The sequence below is a fragment of the Oreochromis niloticus genome, linkage group LG19 (genome assembly GCF_001858045.2).
Source record: "Oreochromis niloticus isolate F11D_XX linkage group LG19, O_niloticus_UMD_NMBU, whole genome shotgun sequence".
Lineage (NCBI taxonomy): Eukaryota > Metazoa > Chordata > Actinopteri > Cichliformes > Cichlidae > Oreochromis > Oreochromis niloticus.
In genome coordinates, this window is record NC_031983.2 from 4,157,071 (window position 1) to 4,166,183 (window position 9,113).

At 38.0% G+C, this 9,113-nt stretch overlaps 1 long non-coding RNA gene across 2 annotated transcripts; it reads left to right on the forward strand.

The window, feature by feature from the left end:
* Positions 1-72: 72 nt before the first annotated feature.
* On the forward strand, positions 73-4,107 carry LOC102075761 (uncharacterized). Of its 2 annotated transcripts, XR_003215334.1 has the most exons (4): positions 73-352; positions 1,505-1,859; positions 1,977-2,107; positions 3,978-4,107. It is a non-coding gene; the product is annotated as an uncharacterized LOC102075761 (long non-coding RNA). The 2 variants fall into 2 exon arrangements; XR_001224951.3 differs by lacking the exon at positions 1,505-1,859.
* The last annotated feature ends 5,006 nt before the right edge of the window (positions 4,108-9,113 follow it).

Genomic DNA, 9,113 nt, shown 5'->3' on the forward strand with positions numbered 1-9,113 from the left:
TAATAGCTTTTGACATAGAGAACATAGATGTCTCCATCTTTATTGTTGCTAAGCAACAGTGTTACACATGACAGTAAACCTGACCTCTGGTGTCGAAATTTTGGCCTCATGTGCCACCTGATACCATTGCTGTCTGAAGCCAGAGTTTATCTCCAGCTTTCGGTGACATTTACATAGCTGATTGTTTGTTTTTTCTTTTTGTTCATATTTTCCTATTTTGTTTATTGAAGACGTCAGGCCCAGTGCTGCTCATTTTGTCGACCGTGTTTCACTTTGTTTTTACACCCTGGCTGGAAAGGTATCGCGGCCTCTGTCACACAGAGAAAGACACGTATATACGTCCTGCTGTGATGTATGTGAGGGTTCATTTAGGGCTGGGGGTTAATAACCAGGCTGTCAGTTTGATGTGCATACCTGTATGTGTATCTATGTGTGTGTGTCTGTGTGTGCATCTGCGTATGTGTGCAAGCGCGTGTATGTGTGTTAATAATAGCTTGCTAGCTGTCATTGCAGATGAGGGGTGTGTGTCAAGAGAGCGAGCTTTAAATGTTCCTCGTCAATCCATTTGAAACACACAATGGCAGGCCTGCAGAGTGTGTGTGTGTTAGCATATGTTAGCATTTGTTAGCCTCTCCTGTGAAGAGCAGTTTGCCGTACAAATGTGTGTATGCGTGTGCGCGCTTGCCAATCGTCTCTAAGTGGAAAACATCGTGCTGTGCAGAAAAGCAGCCCATGTCAAACTACCCATCATACCGCATGAATGGCCTGCTCTCTCGCTCTCTTTCTTGCTGCCGGCGCTATTATGAAAGAGCGAGCTGAAATATTATTATTCTGCTGTTATTAAGCTGCGCCGACATGTCAAGTTTAAATCATTAGCTTCTCTCACAGAAAACACCAAAAACTGTATTCACACAAAACACCCCAAAATACTCTTTTCATCACAAAAACATAATTTGCCTCCTCCTCAGTTGGAAAATCACGCTGAACAAATGTTCCATTTCTTAATTTTTAAATTGAACCTGAAAGTTGCAACACATGAAGCTTTCTTATCCTGCCTACTATTTGCCTTTATTCTCTCTTGGCTTCTATTCTCCATTCCTTCTATTCAGTCTTTCTAAAATAAAAGTGTTTTAGTTATTAAGAATTATTCACTGTAAAAAAAAGTAGCTTGAAATGTAGCTTATAATAACTTTAGGTTCAGCCTCTTTGTCGCTTATCCTCTTGTGACTGTGGTGATCACCATTTAAACATCTGTGGGCGTTCTCTGTTAGATGTGCTGCAAAGACCACTTCTAAATGTTTACAAGACTGTCAGTCTTGGAGTTGGACCCCTGACAACTGCTTGTGTAATTTAAAATACACAAGGAGTACATCAGTTTGTGTTTTTTAAAGTCAAGCCTAATCCACAAATCTATTTAACTTCTCTTGGATTTTATTAGTGCACTAAAAAATTTAAAAGTTTGAAAAACCTGGAAAACAAAATTCTGATTGTTTTCCTGTTGCAGATGACCATGGAGTGTGTGTTAGCTGTAGTCACCAACATCAGGCCCTAAGTAACATACATTGATCCACTGAAGGCATGCACCATGGAGCATGAACAGCAAAAACTGCAAGGATCTCCCTTAACAGGCCTGGGATGAGCCATCCTTGAGGCTAGTTACTGGGAACAAACATTGGATTAACGAGTAGAACCTCCACACCAACAGCTGTCGTCTGACTGAAAAAAACATGCTCATGGATAATCCTTGTCCCCCAAGATAATGTGAGTTGTTGATGGTGGCAGTGCGCAAAGTATATAATACAACCAGTCTTCGTCGGTCCATCAGCCAGCTGCAGATCATAGTTTTAACATAAAAAGAGGTGAAGTTAAACCGAGTGTTGAAACTATTAAAAATGTACACTGGAGCCACTGTCTTTTAATTATTTTTCGTTCAATCCCAGTGACCTCCGCTCTTGCTTCTTCCCCTTTTCCGGCAGTTTTCAGCATGTCAGCACTAGACAGATGCATACATCATCGGCGACATGCAGTTGGGATTTTGGAGGACTGCACGGGAGCATGGCAGGAGTGGGTGAAAACCCCTTTCCGCTTTAGCAACAACTACTTTCCGGTAAGACCCAACCCATCCAAAAAAGCCAGAAAATTCTGATTTTTGGGAACTAAGATGTTTATTAACCCTTATAACAAAATCCACAAATTTCTTTTTGCTATATCATGTTGTGTATGATATATTTTTATTATATACTTTTTGTATCACATTTGGTACATTGGGCATTTTTGGCAACTTTTTGTTAATAACAATGTTTATTTTAGACAAAAAAAAGAGTTTTGTCCATAACATTTTGAAATTACAATTATTGATCATGTTGATGAGATAGAGGTCTCAGAAACTCATGTATACAAAGGGCATTATAGGGTTAATTTTTTACTGTGCTTGGAGTGAGTATACTCTTAGGCTGCTGATCTTGGTTAGTTATTCTGTTGCAGCTGGCTTGTTCATATATGGATCAGCTGGTGGGTACCAGTCTGAATCAGTTCCAGTTCGGATTAGTTGGCGCTGACAGAGTCTGCAGATAAAATTGCAGAGTCACTGTAAGCTGTTCTCATTCATATTTTCTGGGTAGTCTGGATTCCAAAGGGATGAATCCTAATAATCTCAGAAACTTCATAACCATTTTTCTAATGCCAGACTTTCCAAAATTTTCAATAGTTTAATGTCAAGAAATTTACTGAACACATTTCTTCTGTCCAGTGAATGAATAATTTAGGTTGTGACCTTGCAAGATGTGCAACAAGTCTTTGGCAAAGAGTTGACACAGACTGGACATTTCTTGAACACAAACACTTTCTGCTGTACCGAAAGAATCAAACCTGTGACCTTAACAAGCACCTGGACCAGCTTGTATTTCCCTGTCAGTACATTTGAGCACCAGCACATCTAAACCCTCCGATTCTTTCTATGGAGCCCTGCCGAGTCAGGAGCAGTCGGTGTCAAAGTAAGCCATCAGCCGGATGAATGGCCTGCAGCCTTTTGTTCTCCCCCACTATTAAGAAAGACCATGCTGAAATATTATTATTCTGCTGCTCCGAAATATGTCAGATTAAATCATTACCTTTGCTGAGCCACACACAAAAGGCACAAACACTGAGGCACTTTACAGGTCCAGTCCAGGATGTTTTTTGAGTTTTCTGAAATATTATTATAAAACCATTGTTAAACTGCTCGGCAACATGACAGCTTAAATCATCACCTTCGGTGGCGGAAAAATAAAAGGTGCAAATTTGCTGCCGAGATTTACAGTGTAACACCGGAGTAATTTGGCTTTTTTGAATTGCGGTTATCAGCAGGTTGCACGAGTGCATAACCCAAGCTCACCTAACCTCGCTGACTAGAGTTTAACATTCGTGCAGTCGCCTGTCTCATAAATAATAACCATTCAGGCATTTAAAGTGTCAGAGAGGAAGTAGGAAAGATTTCTTTCTCTTCAACCATAATGAAAATGCATTCGAAAACCACCCAGCTGTTATAGCATGATGCAGTCACCTTAGAAACACAACATAATTGATGCATAAGGAGATTATTCCATTGCACCAATTTGATGGGAGTTTGTGAACGTGTTTCTAGTTTTAGTCAAGTTTTAGTCTGTTTTTATTTTTTTTCTCCAGTGCGATTTTAGTTGAGTAGCAGGTAGCAAATCTACATCTTTTCTTTGGGTTGTTACATTAAATGATGTGAAAGCCAAAGTATAGAATGCTCTTTTTTTTTGTTTTTAAGGAAAATTTTACTTTAATGTAAAAAGTAGCATTTGAAATCAGTGACTGCCTGAAGTCTGGAACCGACTGAATTAATCAAATGTTGTTTTACTGCAGCAGCTTTATGTTGCTGTTTGTAGGTCTCTGTGCCTTTAGTTTGGGCTTCAGTAACTGAAAAGGATGCTCTGCCTTCAGAAACTCATACTTTGGTTCTTTTCCATTTGCAGTGTGAAACGCTGTCTCATCAGATTTACAGCACCGGGCTGATTCTGAGCAGAGTGCATTTCCATGTACACCTCATAATATGTCCTACTTCTTCTATCAACAATCGTATCATCAATAAACACTTCTAAACCAGCTTCATTGGCAGTCATTCATGCCATGCCATAAAATGTGCTACACTAGATGTTTTTTTTTCTTTTCCATAATCTCTTTCAGTCATTTTTGTTCAAGTTGATGGTGGTGTCATCTGTCCACAAAACATTTTGACAAAAGTGTGCAAGCTCTGTTAGATTATTTTGAAAGTCTAATCTGTTCCTGTTGCTGAGTCTTATAGTTTGCACCTTTTTGTAAACTCTCTGTTTTTACATTAATGAAAGCGCCTCTCAACTGTAGACTTTAAGAGTAAAACATCTGTCTTCTTGAGAGTATTCTTGAACCAGATTGTCGATTTGGTCACTAAAGTTTTTGTTCAGTTTTTTCTACCTAATAATGGTCCCCCTCACTTGTATCTCTTTTTATCTCATATTGAGAGTTACAGTGAAAAGTGAATATGAATATTCCAGTTAATTTTGAGCCCCGTTTGGATGTGGGGCTATATAGAAAAAAATGTATAATTTCTAAACAAGCAATACTTTTGTTAAACCATTTTAGTTCAAGCTTAAAGTGTACTTCAGTGGCATTGAAGGTTTGAGTCAAAGTCCACTGTGGTGGTGTGGAGACCAACTAATCTGAACTGAATCTTCTTACTTTGTGAACAAAATGACCTGATTTCTCAGTGCAAGATCAGAATTTATAACTGACTGTAGTTGGGAAAAAAAAAACACATACCAAGAAAACAGTGCAAGCAATAACATCCAGCATGCCAGTGTGAATTTCTCTTAATATTAATAAGAGAACAATAATCATTATAATTAATAATATAAATAATTAAGTGATTTTAGAAATAACTGAGCTATAAAGGAGTGGTCACTATTGTATGTAAATTTTTTGGAACCTTTTTGTTTTCTGTTGTATTTTATCTTTCCATCATTGGAACCCTGTAAGTAATGAAAAAACACCATTATTGTAATTCTTCTTCTTCTTCTTCTTCTTCTTCTTCTTCTTCTTCTTCTTCTGATCGTGTGTGTGTGTGTGTGTGTGTGTGTGTGTGTGTGAGCTTTCATCCTTTCTTTGTATAGTTCTGAAAGGGGTAAAAATAACTTGAGGTAAAAAAGAATATTCAAACCTGGCTTTGTGTGTGAAGCGATCATACGCACAGTTTAAGCAACAGTGTGTGCATACACAACCCAGTAAACAGATAAATGATTTAATCATTGTAAATAGGTGCAGAATCACAAAGACCTGATTTTGACACAGTTTCTTACCAATAATATTTCTTGATCATGTTTCAGGTAATATCAGTAACACAATCAAGTAAATCTATGGACTATGTTAATGTTAATCTACAATCCACTGACAGTTGGACCAGTTGAAGAAAGCAGCCAGAACAAACTTAAAAATTCACACAAATATCTGTGAAACATCCCCATATGAAATGTATTTATTATAGCATGTTTAAAGGAAACTAGCAAACAAAGAATAAACACAAAAAATAAAAAAAGGTGATCAAAGTATTGTATTGTACACACTGTAGGATAGGCAATTCCATAAATATGGAATAATAACATGAGTGGTGAAATAAAATGATGACATATGATAAAATAAAATAAATCTGGAATTCCAAAATAACATTCAAATTAAAAAAAGTAAAAGAATTTTTCTTTTTATTGAAAGAGGGGGGCTCCTGCTTAATGAAAGACTCAAAATAACAGTGCCCCATCAAAATGTTGTGTTTTATCTGAACACTATTTTAAAGACTTTTATGAAGCAGCTTGCTAATTTAACTTTGACCTCTGAGAGAGACTAATTGTTAAGTCTTTTTTTTATATGATTTAAGTTTTTAATAAAGCCGTGTATATTACTGGCCTGTTCTGCAGTGTCTGCCACAGAATAGTCATTCCAGGTTGCCTGTGTTTGCTTTCACTCATATTGAGAACAAATTTTTAGAATGTTTCACGTATTAAAAAAAAAAAAAATTCAGTTAAATTAAAAGAAGTAAAATATCCGACATGCTGGAAAGCTGATAGAGCTTGGTTTTGTGTGACTCCTTGTTTTTCCAAATCTCTACAAAGGGATTTTTTGGAGTTGCTGGCTCTGTTTCTGCTCCACACATTTCAACACGGAGACTCTGAACAGCTACAATAAAAGGAAACAGTTGACGTGATTATTCTGGTTCTCAGTGTTACACCTCAGCAGCAGCGAGCCGCCTGCGAGTTTGGATGCTGTTTGGAGCAGAAAGGCTCAGAGTGCGCCTACAGACAGGGGTGTAGGGCACAAATTCACACAAACACGTCTTCAATGAAACTCCACAGAGAACACAGATATTAACACAGTTGGCACAAGCTGCATTTTCCAATACAGCTGTCTCTGTGTGAGCCAAGTTTTTAGTGAGAGCCGTGTGTCCAACTGGCTGCTCAACAATAAACTCGTTGCCGTCAATCAGCCGATCTCTAACAAATGTCACCTTGTTTTCAGCTGCACACTCGTACTATTTCTCTTCTGGGGGCTCTCACTGTCATTTTGCAGTTTTGAATTGCCACACTGCAGCAATAGCTAGCTTTGTTCTTTAAAGGACCATCTCAGTGTTTATTTTTGCACCATTATCCAAAGCTTTTTAGATTGAAAATCTTTTTTTCTGTTACCTTCCAACCTGCTAGTGAAGTCCATTTATTTCAGTACAGTGCGACAATCAACACGCTGAAAGCCGAAACTTGTTTACTTCTTTGCAAAACTTGTGTGTGAATTAAGTCAAAGTCGAGATTCCCATTAAAGTTTTTGCAGAGGAGATTGATAGATTGCTAAACAGGTGTACTGGCCAAATGCAAAAGCTCAAGGGGCCACAATCTGAAGTGATTTGCAACACAAAAAGGGATTCAAAATTTCCAACAAAGATAAAAACTGACCAGAAAGAGTTGCAAAATAAAAACAAACTAGAACACAAGATGACCTCAGAAAGAGTACAAAATGTCCATGAGGGAACGAAAAATGTAGGATATTGATAAGAGGTGCAAAATCACCATGAAGAAACAGAAACTGACCAGGAAGCTATACAAAATGAACACAAAATGTGCCAAATCACCATAAACAAACACAAAATTACCAGATAAAGGGGTGACTGACTTTTAAAGATTGTAACTAATGGGGATGAAATGTTTTTGTCCACTGAGTTCGGGAATCGCAATCCATTTTGGCTAGTCGTTGCCATGTTTTTGTTCACACAAATCCAAATCAAAGATAGACTAATAGGTGATAAGGAAGAGAACACATTAACTGAAAAAGCACCCAAATGACCCCTGAGAAGATCAACAGAACGTCATGATACAGAAAAAAAAGCTATGTAAACAACAAGGCTGTCATGTCTCGGCTGTAGGCAGGCAGGAAGAGAGGACCCAAAATGCAGGACTCACGGAGGCAGAAGTAACTCAGAATACACAGCTTTATTGCTGGTAAGAAGCAGAACAGGAAAACACTAACTAAACTGGGGAAACAGAATAACTAGGCAGGTTGACAGGCTGGCGAACAGAACACACAGAGGAAGCGAGGGTGAACAGACGTTAACGACGCGACACCGAGTAGGGGAAGACACAGACACTAAATACAAGAGGTGAACGGAATGAAGAGGAAACAGCTGGGAGACACGGCTGACGCTGGTTACACGGACGAGACAGGGAGAGCACAAAGCTGAACGCACTGACATAGGACACGGACCTACAAAATAAAACAGGAAGCACACGACAGACAGAGACACAGACGCAGACTTATAAGCAAGCATAATGACATCATGGACAGACAGAGGGACATACGGACAGAGGAGACTAAGCAGAGGCAACCTAAACTAAACATGAGGACAAGATAACAAAACCTAAACCAGAAATAATAATCATCATCATCATCATCATCGGACAGCTAAAGAATCAGGATATAATCACAATCAAAACAGCATCACCCGAGAATAAGAACTAATCCATAATGCAAAAATAAACCAAAACATAAGAAACTCAAAATGCTGGGTCGAACCGACCCAGGACCGTGACAAAGGCTACTATTACTACGAAGGGCTGATCCATACGAACACAAAGAATGGTCACTTTATTTTTAGGAGCTACCGATGCTTGAGTTCCACGACATTTTCTTAAAAACCATTTGTGGTGAGAATACAAATGTTTAACAAGCTCAAGGTCATATTTAGATGTGTCAGACACTTTCACTCACAGAGCCATGACTCTGTGATACATACATACATATGAGCATTTTTGTAATAAAATCTCTACTTTATTTTATTAACTCTTTCATACTGTATTGTAATATTTCTGCCTTTTTAAATTATTTATTTTAATCTCATATCGTTGGGGACAACCTTGTAATGCATAAACTTTGACTTGATATTAAATGTAGCATTTTAATAATATACTACATGTTCTACCTTATAGTTGCGCTAAACTGCATAGTTTAGCAATACTTTTGTCATTTAATATGAAATAACATCTCATTACAAGAATTTGTGTTATAGTGCAGCAGCAGATGCAGAAGCTTGTATTCTCTTTGTTCTCCATTAACCGCAGCCACAAAGACTTCTGCGTATCCAAGGTATAATGATGGTACCCAGTCAGGATCACACTGTCGCGTTCCAAAAGCTGGTTTACCTAAAACAAACGAATAAAGTTGCTGTTTGGATTACCTATGTAACTATGTAACAGTTAGATATGTGCCTGAAGTGCAACAGTGTCACCCAGTCAGGATCACAGTGTTACATTTCAAAAGCTGTTTTTTCAAAAGCTAAAGCACAAAATCGTTCTTTGATTCCAGCTATTTTGCCATGTAGCTACAAGCCAAGATAACTAAGGTTTGTAACGTAGCAACACATATTAAATGTGTTATAATGATAACATACCAGTATATATACAATGCCAGTTTCCAAAATGTTGTTGAAGGTGATGATTTTCCTTCTTCCACCTGGTGTATAAATCATGCATTGTTGGTTCTGTGACGCTCAACTCCTTGGGAATTTTTCACTTTACAAACTGGAAAATTTGAAGAGTGCA